This window comes from Hemiscyllium ocellatum, chromosome 2, assembly GCF_020745735.1.
Source record: "Hemiscyllium ocellatum isolate sHemOce1 chromosome 2, sHemOce1.pat.X.cur, whole genome shotgun sequence".
NCBI classification, from domain to species: domain Eukaryota; kingdom Metazoa; phylum Chordata; class Chondrichthyes; order Orectolobiformes; family Hemiscylliidae; genus Hemiscyllium; species Hemiscyllium ocellatum.
The window spans coordinates 47,408,509-47,421,426 of NC_083402.1; positions in this window are offsets into that span (position 1 = coordinate 47,408,509).

Here is a 12,918-nt window from a genome sequence, read left to right on the forward strand (position 1 = left end):
AGGAATGTCGCACGTGTGAAGTGTCAGGGGGCCTTTATACAAGGAAAAATTCCCAAGAAGAGAAAATGGAGAGCTGATCGCCTTCCCCTCCAAACCTCTCAGCAGGAAGTTCCCTCTTGCCAAGATATCAGTTTTGTAAGAACATAAGAACTAGGTGCAGGGGTAGGTAATTCAGCCCTTTAAGCCTCCTGTCCCATTTAATGCAATCATTGCTGACCTCACCTTGAACTCAGCACTATTTTCCTGTCTTAAAAAACACAAAGAAATGGTGGATGCTGACAATCAGAAACAAAATCAAATCAAAAATTGCTGGAAAACCTCACAGGTCTGGCAACATCTATGGAGACAAAGCAGAGTCAACATTTCAGGTCCTTCTTCAGAGCACTTTCCTGCCATAACCCTCAACATATTACTAATAAAACATCTGTCTCTATCCCTTTCTAATTTCTTCGAAGTCTTAGCATCCATTGTACTCTGATGTAGTAAATTTCACAGATTCATTACTCTTTGAGAGAAGTGATTTCAACTCAACTGTTTTAAATCTGCTAACTCTTATCCTAAAACTATGACCTTTTGATCTAGATTGTCCAACATGATGAAACATTCTTACTTTGTTAATCCCCTTTATAGACTGTATACCTCAATTAGATCTCCTCTCATCCTTCTAAACTCCAGACATTATAGGCCTAAACTGATAAATCTCACTTAAGACAAACCACTCATCTTTGGAATCAATCCCATGAATCTCTGCTGAACTGCCTCCAATACAACTACATCCCTCCAGAGGTAAAGGGGCCAAAATTATGCATATCACTTGAGGTGCAATCTCACAGATCTCCAGGATGCATAAGAGAAAGGTTTAAATTTGATTGTAGCATGTGTCTGTTTGCACTATTAGAATGTCCACAGTTTTGAAAACAGCAATTTTAAACACTCTGGCACTGGAGGTGAAACAAAGGGAAAGTCTGTCAGTCTGAATGTTGGACCTCACTAACTGTAGACAGAAATCAGAACGTGATTTCCACTAACACACAAAACCAAAAAATCACAAGATCAAGTGCCAGCATCAATGTTATCTAAAAACAGCTTCAATGACGTCCAATTTTCTATTCATGAGCAATTCAGAGACTGATACACATTTTTTTTTAATTTTCTGTTTGTGCCCAACTTTTCTTTCTTCTCTGTGTGTTGTTCTACTATTTCTTACAGTTTAGACCATAAGACCATAGGACGTAGGAGTGGAAGTAAGGCCATTCGGCCCATTGAGTCAACTCTGCTATTTAATCATGGCTGATGGGCATTTCAACTCCACTTACCGTAGCCCTTACTTTTTTGTGAAATCAAGAATTTATCAATCTCTGCCTTAAAGACATTTAACGTCCCGGCCTCCACTGTGCTCCATGGCAATGAATTCCACAGGCCCGCCGCTTTCTGGCTGAAGAACTGTCTCCTCATTTCCATTCTAAATAGATTCCTTCTAATTCTAAGGCTGTACCCATGAGCCCTAGTCTCCCTGCCTAATGGAAACAACTTTCCAGCATCCACCCTTTCTAAATCATGCATTATCTTGTAAATTTCTATTAGATCTCCCCTCAACCTTCTATACTCTAATAAATACAATCCCAGGATCCTCCGCCGTTCATCGTATGTTCAGCCTACCATGCTCCAGTGCCAATTTGGCCTTCCTGAGGTGTGGGGCCCAAAGTTGGACACAGTATTCTAAACGGGGCTTAACTAAAGCTTCATAAAGTCTCAGAAGCACATCGCTGCTTTTATATTCCAACCCTCCTGAGACAAATGACAATATTACATTCGTTTTCTTAATCACAGACTCAACCTGTAAGTTAATCTTCAGAGAATCCTGGACTAGCAGTCCCAGATCCATTTGTACTTTGGCTTTATGAACTTTCTACTGTTTCAAAAATAGTCCACGCCTGTATTCTTTTTTCCAAAATGCAACACCTCACATTTGCTCATGTTGAATTTCATCAGCCATTTCCTGGAGTATTCTCCTAAACTGTCTAAGTCTTTCTGCAGCCTCCCCACTTCCTCAGTTCTACCTGCCTGTCCACCTAACTTCGTATCATTGGCAAACTTCACCAGAATGCCCCCAGTCCCTTCTTCCAGATCATTAATATATAATGTAAACAGCCGCGACCCCAACACTGAACGCTGTGGGGCACCACTTTGTCACTGGTTGCCATTCCAAAAATGAACCTTCTATCCCAACCCACTGCCTTCTGTCCTCAATCCATGCCGGTTGCTTACCTTGAACACCATGCCTCAGTAGCATCCTGAGAGGCACCTTATCAAAGGCCTTTTAGAAGTCTAGATAGATAACATCCAAAGATGTGCAGGTCAGGTGAATTTGTCATCGTATTGGGTGCATTAGTCAGTGGCAAATACAGAGCATAGGAATCAATCTGTGTGGGGTGCTCTTCGGAGGGTCGACGTGGACTTGTTGGGCTGAAGGGCCTGTTTCCATACTGTAGGGAATCTAAAATAATCCAATCTTAAAACATTCACTGGGTTTCCTGATCTAATCTACTTGTTACCTCTTCAAAGAATTCTAACTGGTTTGTCAGGTATGACCTCCCCTTACTAAATCCAGGCTGATTTGTTCTAATCCGACCCTGCACTTCCAAGAATTTAGAAATCTCATCCTTAACGATGGATTTTAGAATTTTACTAACAAACGAGGTTAGGCTAATTGGCTTATAATTTTCCATCTTTTGTCTGGATCTTTTCTTGAACAAAGGGATTCCAACAGTGATTTTCCCTGACTCCAGTGACTTTTGAAAGATCACAACCAACGCTTCCTTTATTTCATCAGTCACCTCCCTCAGAACTCTAGGATGTAGCCAAACAGGGCCAGGAGATTTATCAATTTTTAGCCTTTTTAGCATTTCTAGCGTCTTTTGTAATGCCTAATATACTCAACCCCTAGACTCTCCTTAATTGTTGGGATATTACTCATGTCTTCCACTGTGATGAATGATGTGATTAGTTATTAAGTTCTTCAGCTATTTCTGTACTTCCCATCACCAGCCGTCCAGCATTAATTTGGAGCAGCCTAATGACTACTTTTGTCTCTCATTTGTTTCATATGTATTGAAAGAAACTTTTACTATCATTTCTAATATTACTGGCTAGCCTACCTTCATTACTTGATCCTCTCCTTCCTCTTTGCTATCCTCTGTTTGTTTTTGTAGCCTTCCTAATCTTCTGATTTTCCAGTGCTCTTGGCCACTTTATAGGCTCTCTCTTCTTTGATATATTTCGTCACTTCCTTTGCCAGCTATGGCTGTCTCATGACACCACTCTCTCACCCCCCCCCACCCCCACCCCAGATAATCTTTCTTTTCTTTGGGATAAACCTCTGTACTGTGTCCTCAACTATACCCAGAAACTCTTGCCATTATTGCTTTACTGCTTCCCCACTACACTGATTCCAGTTGATTTTTGTCAGTTCCTCTCTCATGCCCCTGTAATTGCCTTTATCTTGCCTTCTCTCTTTCAAACCGCAGACTGAACTCTGCTGCATTATGATTGCTACCTCCTACATGTCCCCTTACTTTAAGATCTTTTATAATGTCTGGCTCATTACATAGCACTAAGTCCAGAATAGCCTGTTCTCTTGTGGGCTCCATTCCAAGCTGTTCCCAAAAGTCATCCTATAAACATTCCATGAAGTATCTTTCTTTGGATTCACCGGCAACATATTTCACCCAGTGCACCTGCATATTGAAGTTCCCCATGATCAGTGTGACCTTGCCCTTCTGACATGCCCTATCTATTTCCCGGTACATGTTGCGCCTCTGGTCCTGACCACTGTTAGAAGGTCTGTACATAACTCCTGTTATGGTTTGTTTGCCTTTGTGGTTCCTCAACTCCACCCACACAAACTCTACATCATCTGGCTCTATGTCATTCAGTGCCATAGATTTTATTTCATTCTTAACTAACAAGGCAACCCTGCCCCCTCTGTTCACCTCCCTGTCTTTTCAATAAATTGTAAATCCTTGGATGTTTAACTGCCAGTCTCCATACAACCTGTCTCTGTGATGCCTACCACATCATAATCATTCATGATGATTTGTGCCGTTAATTCATCTATTTTGTTATAAATAATATGAGCATTCAGGTAAAGTGACTTAATGCTAACTTAATTATTCATTATTAGAGACATTGGAAATCATAAGATGTCCTAAGTCATACTTCCTTTCTGAGGCATTCCTCGTCTGCCTCAAGCTTAAACCCAACCGTACAAGTGCTACCCTGCTGCTTATTTTTCCATTTAACTCCATACTCCTGTTGCTTTTGCTTTCCCTTCCCCCCGACTCAGAGTTTAAAGGTCTATTGACCACCCTTTTCGGTAGAACATTGGTTCCAGATTGGTTCAGGTGGAGACCGTCCCAACTGTACAGATCGCCCCTCTTCCAAAACAGATGCCAATGCCCCATGAAATGAAATCTCTCTTTTCCACACCAATCTCTTAGCCGCGTGTTTACTTTCCTAACTTTCTTATTCCTATGCCAATTGGCACTTGACTCGGGCAGTAATCCGGAAATTATGACCTTTGAGGATCTGTACTTCAATTTTCTTCCTCACGCTTGATAATCCCCAAACAGGTCCTCCACCCTAGCTTTGCCTATGTTGTTAGTCCCAACATGGACCACGACAAAAGCATCCTCCCCCTCCCGCTCCAAAATTCTTGCAAGCCAGTCGGAGATGTCCTGCACCTTGGCACCGTGCAGGCAACACACCATGCGGAACTTCTGATCCAGCTTGCATAGGATACTTTCTGTCCCCTAATTTTAGAATCCCTTATAACAACTTCTTGCCTTTTTGGTCCTTCCACTTGAATGGCCTTCTGCAACATTTTGGTAATTAGTGAATTATTTTTGTTGATTCAAAAATACCTAGTTAAATTTTCCTTTTTAAACTTAAAGCTCATTTGTGATTAGGAGGTAGGTAATGCTGATTTTATTATGTTTCAATCCTGATGAGTATGAGATGAAAAACTTTGGACGCCATGGTAGCAACAATTATCCAAATCTCTTTGTTTCTTCCTTACAGCTTGGATATCCACCTAACTTTTTATTCTCTTCATCTCCATTACCCTCTATCTGCTTGTCTCAGTCTTTTAAACATCAAAGGCTCCATCAATGATTCTTTCAGATCTTAATGAGTCTCAGCTTGCTAACTTGAAAATGCCCTATTTAACCTTACTCTCTGATTCTTAATTAATCATCTAACCGTGCTCACTTACCATCCCAAGATCTCTTATCTTGTAGGTTTGCTTAGATTAGATTCCCTAGTGTGGAAACAGGCCCTTCAGCCCAACAAGTCCACGTCGACCCTCCGAAGTGCAACCCACACAGATCGATTCCCTTACATTTACCCCTGACTAATACACTTAACACTACGGGCAATTTAGCATGACCAATTCACTTGAATTGCACATTTTTGGATTGTGGGAGGAAACCGGAATACCTGGAGGAAACCCACGTAGACACAGGGAGAATGTGCAAACTTTGTACAGACAGTTGCCCAAGGGAGGAATTGAACCCGGATTCCTTGTGCTGTGAGGCAGCAGTGCTAACCACTGAGCCACCTCTTTATTTGGCATCTTACTAAGTGCATTTTGGAAACCTTGGTAGGCAACATCTACACCTGCAGCTCAGATGTCACGTGATTTGCAACAGGCACTTTTATAGCTTGTTTGTGTCCAGTTTTTAAAAGTTTTAACTGATAACTCATCATTTTAATATTGGGCAGGAGACTGTTACTGTTGGAGACTAAACCAAACTGTTTGTAACTTTGATATCATATTTGACCCTGAGGTGAGCTTAGGATCACATTCATGCCATTTCAAAAAACATTTACTTTTACCTCTCTACATTACCTGGCTCTGCTTTACCTCAACACATCTGTGCTGAAATGCTCAACGATGCCTTTGTGACTCATAGACTTGACTATTGTAATACAATAAGAACAATAAATCCTGGTCTGCTTCCCGTACTCTACCTTCCATGAATTTTAACGTACTCATACCTGGTTCAGCCATCAGCCCTGTGCTTGCTGATCTGCATCAGCTTCCAAGAAAGCAAAACTTTAAGTTGAAAATTCTGGCCAAGTCTTTGCATCCCAGCACTCTCACATCTACCTATCTCTGTTCCTTCTTTCAGCCTGAAAACTCTGAAAAATTTGCATTCCTACAGTTCTAACATCCTAAGCAGCCCAGATTTTAATTGCTTCCCAGTGCAGGCCTTGCTCTCTCTTGTCAAATACCCAAGCTCAGGAATTCCCTCATTAAATTACTGCTATTCTTTTTTCTCTTTTAAGGTAGTCCTTAAGATTTATCTCTATGGCTAAGCTTGTAGTCACTTATTCTATTATGTGGTTGGAGTGCCAATTTGTTTCACAATGCTTCCTCGAAATGCTTGTGGTTCTTTATTACATTAAATACCCTGCATAAATATTACTTTTATTGAGACAGGCCTTGTTTGGGTTTCTACATTGTCCATCATTAAGTTTTAGTTTTTTTCTACATCCAAAGGGGAACCTAAGGAGATCAAGGATGGAAGCTTTGTGGCAGACAATTTATATTCTTAAGTTGTAGTCTCTAACGTAGTTTCCAAAGTACACAAGAGGCTATTCTCTGAGTTAGAGTTTGATTATGTCAGATCAGTGACAGTACATCATTCGGAAGGCTGATCTCTTGTTCCTGAAGCAGAGGACCTATCTTGATATTTCAGCACTTGAAATTAAAAAGGGTGACAAGTTGAAGAGACAGGAGAAAGAGATGAGTGATTGAAGAAAGTAACTGCTCATTGTAACGCACTGTGGTAGAGGTGAAAGAATTAATGAGGGAGAATGGAGATAAGGCTGAGGAGAAACCTTGTAAGACATTTCTGTTATAAAGAGGAGGATGCACGGCGATCGTTTATCTCCTCTTGTGGGAGTTCCCTCCCTCAGATTGTGCTGGACTTTTTCCTACTAGGAAGTCAGGAAATGCATGAGTGAGGACATGTGCCTGTTGTTGACAAATAGGCAGCTATCATTGCATCTGTTGGTGAGGTGTGGGGAAAGTTGAGTTGCAAAAAATGGTGAATATTGGAAAGGCATTCTTCACAACCTCCCTGCAGAGGCAGGAATCAGGCTCTTCCTGTACTCTGCCCAAATCAGGGTCTGCTGTGCAACATCTAAGGACCTGCGCATCCTCTTGACAATTTTTCTAATTTCTGCAGAATTTACATTCATTAATAGAATATGTGCATCACTGGTTAGATCAACATTTTATTGACTCCCTGGAGTCCTTAGCTCTCTGGAGGAAGTGTTGATAAGCTATCTTCTAAACCACATAGGGATGGGAATACCTAGTGTCTTGTTTAGAAGGGAGTTCCAGGATTTTGACCCAACACCTTGAAAGGAACTGTGATATAGTTCAAGTTAGGAATGCATTGTCATTACAATAATATAGTTAGTAAGCCCATGTACTGATGTGGTTATAGTAAATAGATAAGACAATAGTACAATTTGAGAGAAAGTGAGGACTGCAGATGCTGGTGATCAGAGTCGAAAAGTGTGGCAATGGAAAAGCACAGCAGGTCAGGCAGCATCCGAGGAGCAGGACAGTCGATGTTCGGGCATAAGGTATTCCTGATAGGGGCTTATGCTGGAAATGTCAACTCTCCTGCTCCTCGGATGCTGCCTGACCTGCTGCGATTTTGCAGTGCCACACTTTTCAACTATGGTACAATTTGTATCACACACATCACTTCAGGAAGGTCAATGCTGCAGATTTGGCTCTAACAATTAAACAAATTTATTATGCAAAAGAAATGAACACAAAAAAGATTTAAAAATAAAAATTGCTGGAAAAACTCAGCAGGTCTGGTAGTATCTGTGCAGAGAAAGCAGAGTTAATGTTTTGAGTCCAGTGACTCTCACTCAGCGCTGATAGTCGCTAGAGAAGAATAGGATATAAACTGAAAGCAGGGAGGTTGGCTGGGGTCTTCCTCAGCAGGTAGGTGGAGATGAAGCCCAAAGAGAGAGATATATAAAGGAAGTAGGTAAACAAGTAGATAGTGGATAGTTGGCCATGACAGAACAATGTAAAATCAGCAGAGTTGTTGTGTGGATGATTTTACTTCCTGTACATTTACTGGGACTCCTTTAGTGCCAGGGGCTTGGAGGGGTGGAAATTGTAAGGTTTGACCAAAAGAGTTTCTTGAAGCAATATGTAAATAGCCTAACTAGGGAATGGACCATACTGGTATTAGAGAAGGATAAGATTAATCCTTAGGAAAAAGTACTAAACTGTGGGAAGGCTAACTGTGACAATATTAGGCTGGAAGGTACATCAAGGGGTAGCTGTTTGTAGGTAAATCAACATCTGGCATGTGGAAATCGTAGACAGACCAGTTGCTTAGAGTTCAGGACAGCCATGTTCTTGTGAAAATGAAGGATAAGACTGGCAAGATTCAGGTCTCTTGGATGACAAGAGAATTTGAGAGCTTAACCAAAAAGGAAAAGAATGTCAAAAAAAGGTTTAGGAAACTGAAGACAAAGTTTACAAAATCAGGAGAGGCATCAATAGAATAGATAGTCAAAGTCATTTTCCCAAGGTAGAAGTATCAATTAGTAAGGGACATAGGTTTAAGGTTCAAGAGGTTAGTTTTAAAGGAGCTATGAGGTCCAAGTTTTTTTCTACAGAGGATGGTAAGTGCTGGAATACCCTGCCAGAGGAGGTGGTAGAAGTAGATCCAATAGCAAAGTTTAAGAAGCATCTTGATTTCTACATAAATATGCATAGAACAGAGGAATGTGGATCATGTCAAGGTAAAAAGGTTTTAGTTTAGGCATAATAGCATCATAGCATCATATTTTGATGCAGGTTTGGTGGGCTGAAGGATCTGTTCCTGTGCTGTACTGCAGTTTGTTCTTTGATCTAAGTTCATAAGAGCTAAGAGTGGGAGAGAATAGGTGTGCTGTACTAAGGCAACTCAGACAATATGACGATAGTCATAGGAGTCAGTGAGAATGGGTGACTGTGCTAAAAGGAACACGACATAACAGGACCAAGTACAGGTGAGTTAAAACATGAAAGGATGGAATTGATCTTTAGCTACTGAACTCGCTGTTGAGACCCAGATGTTGCAGGGTCCCCTGGTGAAAATAAAATGTTCTTCGAGCTTGCGCTGAAACTCACTGGAAAACAGTCATAGAGTCATATAGCACGGAAACAGACCCTTCAATCCAACTCATCCATGCTGACCAGATATCCTAAATTAATCTAGTCCCATTTTCCAGTACTTGGCCCATATCTCTCTAAACCCTTGCTATTCTTGTACCCATCCAGATACCTTTCAAATGTTGTAATTATGTCAGCTTCCACCACTTCCTCTGCCAGCTCATTCCATACGTACCACCCTTTGCATGAAAATGTTGCCCCTTAGGTCCCTTTTAAATCATTCTCCTCTCACTCTAAACATTTGCTGTCTAGTTCTGGGGTCCCGCAATCCAGACAAAAGACCTTGTCCATGCTCCTCATGGTTTTATAAACCTCTATAATGTCACCCCTCAGCCTCTGATGCTCCAGGGGAAACAGCTCCAGCCTATTAGCCTCCCCCTATAGCTCAAACCCTCCAATCTTTGCAACTGAAGACTTGTGCTCCAAAACTTGCTGCGCACCTAACCAAGCTATTCCGCACTAGCTATAATACTAGCATCGATGTGCAAAATTACCCCAATATGTCCCGTACATAAAAATCCAACCCAGTCAATTACTACCCCTTCAGTTTATGCTTGGTCATCAATAAGGTGATGGATGATGTCATCATAATGATACCAATCAGGGCCTACTCAACAATAACATGCTCAGTGTTGCTAGTTTTGGTTCTGCCATGCTATTCAGCTCCTGACCTTATAATGGCCTTGGTTCTAACATGGGCAAATGAGCTGAATTCCAGAGATGAGGTGAGAGTGACGGGCCTTGACATAAAGTTTACATTTGATTAATGGTGTACCAGGAGCTCCAACAAAACTGGAATCAATGGGAATCAGAGGGCAAACTCTCCATTAGTGGGAAATGTACCTGCCAGGTTGGAAGATGTTCACTGATGATGGCACAATGTTCATCACCATTCACACCTCCTCAGACTAAAGCAGTCTGTGACCAAATAGTCATTGAATCATATAGCACGGAAACAGACTCTTCAGTGCAACATGTCCATATTGACTTTGATGGCCACTAGCAAGACACAGTGCTCAAAGCAGTGATGTGCAAGGACCTCAGGAATGACTCCATGGACGTCTGTGACTCTCTGCCCCCAATTACCTTAATGCATTGCCAACCCTCATGCCTGATCCCACACAGAAGTCTCAACACTCTCCAAACTCCTGCCCCACAGCCGAAATCCTGCGATGAAAATGTTGGCATAACAACACTGTAATGTGTTGTAATGAATGTAAGTAAGCAGTGGCAGATATTTAAGCAGGTAATTCTAGGCTTTCATCAAAAATATATCCCAGTAAGGAGAAAAGATTTTCAGAAAGGGGTAATCCAAACATGAATATCAGGAGGTAATTTTGAAGAGCAAGGAAGTAACAGAGGAGCTAAGCAGATATTTTGCATGATTCTTTATCACAGGATCATAGAATCCCAACAGCATGAAAATAGGCCATTTGGCTCAACAAGTCCACACCGATCCTACGAAGAGTATCCCACCCAGACCCATTCGCCTACCCTATTACTTTACATTTCCTCTGACTAATGCAACTAACCTACATATTCTGGAACATTATGGGCAATTTAGCATGGCCCATTCACCTAACCTATACATCTTTGGACTGTGGGAGGAAACTCACACAGGCAAGGGGAAAATGTGCAAACTCCACACAGACAGTCACTTGAGGCTGGAATCTGAGTCCTGGCGCTGTGAGGCAGCAGTGCTAACCCCTGGACCACTGTGGAAGATACTTGAATATCCCATTAATACTAAAGATTGCAAGGGAGGAATTAAATACCATCACCATTATTTAAGAAGTAGTATTGGACAAACTAATGAGGCTAAGGCAGAGAAGTCTCTTGACCCACATGGCTTTCATCCTAGGATTCTGATAGGAATGGCTACAGAGATAGTGGATGCATTCGTTGTAATTTTTCAAAAGTCCTTAGATTCTGTAGAAGTACTGGTGGAAAACTGTCAATGTGATACCCCTATTCAAAAAAGGAGGGAGACAGAAAATAGGCAACCAAAGGCTGATTAGCCAAGCGTTGTTGAAAATGTTTTGGAATCATTTATAAAGGAAGGAACTTTATGGAAAATCATAATCTAATCCAGCAGTGTCAGCAAAAGAGAAATCATATCTGAATAATTCATTAAATTTTTCAAGGAAGACTTAACCAGAATTGATAGTTGGGAACCAGTGGGTATGTTGTATGTGGACTTCCAGAAGGTGCTCGACAAAGTACCTCACAAAGGTTAAGTCGTAAAAGAAGAACCCATGGTGTTGGAAGTAGTATATTGGCATAGATAGAGGATTGGCTAATGGGCAGGCAACAGCTAGTGCGGACAGGGGATTCTTTTCCAGTTTAACGAACTGTAACCAAAGGATTTCGAGAGGGATCAGAACTGGGACTGCAGCTATTTACAATATATATTCATGACTTAGAGCAAGCAAGTGAATGTACTGTTGCTAAATTTGCAGACAACACAAAGATTGATGGAAAGGCAAGTTGCAAGAGATATACAAACAGTATACAGAGATATTGATAAGTTAAGTAAGTGGGCAAAATGTTGGCAAATTGAGTATAGTATAGGAACATGTGAAGTTATTCCATTTATGGGGAGAACAAAAAGACAGTGTATTGTTTAAACGGAGAAAAACTGCAGAAAGCTGCAATGTAAAGAGACTTGCTACTTGTGCACAAAACACAGAAAGCTAGATCACAGGTGCAGTAGGTAATCAGGAAAGCTAATAGAATATTGGCCCTTATTTCAAGGCATTTGGAGTATAAGAGAGAAAGAATGGGAGATAGATTGATTCATTCTTGAAAGGTAAGGGAATCAATGGTTCTAGTGAAAGGGAGGAATGTCAGATCAGCGAGGGTCCTAGTAGCCTACTGTTTTTTCTATTTCTTGTTGATTTATTCTGCTCTTAAGATGTGGCAATGGCTTTTTAAAAAAACCTTTTTAAATAATCTAATGCTAGCAATAAAGGAAGAAAACAAAAGCTCTTGAGCTGTGCAATCTTGCTGCACATAATGGCCATGGCCACAGTTGGGACTCAACATTTCAGGGCAGCTTTTATATAAAAGAATAGAAACAGGAAACTTGTACTCACTATACTGTACAAAGCTTCCAAGTGTATACCTTTGGAAAAGAGACTTCAAAAACTGTTGAAAATGAATAGACCCCTAAATAAGCAGAGCAGAAGAACTTATTTCTGAGGTATTAAAGCAGTTATATGTGCCAATCACATGTAGAGGTACAATGGTAACATTCTAGCAGCTTGCAACCTGTAGCATTTATCAGATAAAGAAGAAAGTTTAAAATATTTTGTAGGGCTCGGTGAGAAAAACCAAGTGTGAAGAAAATAAAATGGAGGATTAGAAATGAGACAAATCAAGGTGACAACTAATAGCTTGTTGGATAACAATAGTATCTCAGGAGAAAACATCCAGAAGAGGAACTGTATATCTACATTGTCAATGAGTAGATTATGAGAGTAATGATCCAAAAGTAGCTTATAGGAATGACATTTGAGGAGAATTGAGACTGTCAAGTTGCTTACAAATGTGGAAATATTGAAGAAGGAAGGAATGACAATGAGTCACAGAAGCAAACACAAGATTACTTTCAATTGCACAATTAGTACAATAAAGTTTGGTAAAAGAAAGTCTCAAAA